The sequence below is a fragment of the Corapipo altera genome, unplaced genomic scaffold (genome assembly GCF_003945725.1).
Source record: "Corapipo altera isolate COAL_440 unplaced genomic scaffold, ASM394572v1 23b, whole genome shotgun sequence".
NCBI lineage: Eukaryota > Metazoa > Chordata > Aves > Passeriformes > Pipridae > Corapipo > Corapipo altera.
The window spans coordinates 3,364,175-3,365,320 of NW_020884885.1; the positions used below are offsets into that span (position 1 = coordinate 3,364,175).

Here is a 1,146-nt window from a genome sequence, read left to right on the forward strand (position 1 = left end):
CTGGCCCTGGGCGCGGCGGCGGCGGCGCGGCAGGCAGGTGCCCGGCACGACTCCCTGTCCCATTCAGCACTTTGCCATTCCCTCCTCGGTTTCCCTCGAACGGGAGAGCCCGGCTCAAATATCAGAGCCGGCCCTCCCGAGGAGCGCAGGAACTGACATCACCCGCCCCGGGCTTTTAACCCCTTCTCGGGCTCGGCGGCGAGGCAGGTGGGGCGGGCGGCGCCGGGTGCCGGGGCGGCCCGGCCCAGAGGAGAAGAGCGGCAGCCACGCTCTGCCGCGGGTGGAGGCATCCCCCTCTCCGCCCACCCTGCACCCTCAGGGCCTGCCAGCGAGTCTCCTGAGATCCTCCTTGCAGTTACCTTCCAGCCCTCGGAGCCGATGTTCCCAAACAGACCGCCAGAGTTGTGATGTTTTTTCGTGGAGCAGCCGGGCAGGGAGCTGGCATCCACACCAGCACGCTGCCCTCACCGCACACTGCAGCCGTGAGGGGCTGGTGGCTCGTTCCAGGCTCCGGCTGAAGCACCCTTCACTTCTTGTAGGCAGTCCCAGGGCATGAGGTTGGTGCCGGGATAGAGATTAAAATCTAAGTAGTGTAATGACGCCTCTCCTGACCAGAGGACACCATCCTGCCCCACGAACTTGTGCCATCTCCCAGATGAAATGGCTCAAACAAACAGGTCCAGGGCCTCAAGCATTTCTAATGATAGCTGCCAGCACACAGAATATTTTATTCAGTCATCAGGCCACCACTTATAGAGCTACTTCACATGCAGCAATCCCTTACGTGAATATATAGTGACTTACCGGAATTTATATTACGTGTGTTATACAAAGACCTGGTAATCTCGCTGCCTGTTGGGGAAGGGCTGCACCAGAATGATGATGTCCTGAGCGATTATGAGAGATCCACGAATGCTCTGAAACTGTACCTCGGCTCCTGTTGAGACCTCACACAAATGAGCTCTTGCAAAACAAGGCAGGCTGAAATAAACAGGCTTCAACAATCTGTGGAGGAAAAGGCAGGAGAACTGAACAAAAGTATCTCCTAGTACAGTAAGCAACACTATTCACTAGTCCTGGCTAAACAAGATCTTAATTGTTCTGCTTATTAAACTTGCATTGTAAATTCTTTCCTCGTGTTGATAG

General features: G+C 55.8%; 1 protein-coding gene across 1 annotated transcript in view; it reads right to left on the reverse strand.

The window, feature by feature from the left end:
• PLEKHH1 (pleckstrin homology, MyTH4 and FERM domain containing H1) overlaps window positions 1-1,146 on the reverse strand; it is a 57,736-nt gene that overhangs the window by 54,748 nt on the left and 1,842 nt on the right. The window contains exon 2 of the mRNA XM_027642262.1: window positions 805-1,005. The gene's annotated coding sequence lies outside the window, so the exon portion shown is untranslated. The remainder of the gene's footprint in view (window positions 1-804; window positions 1,006-1,146) is intronic.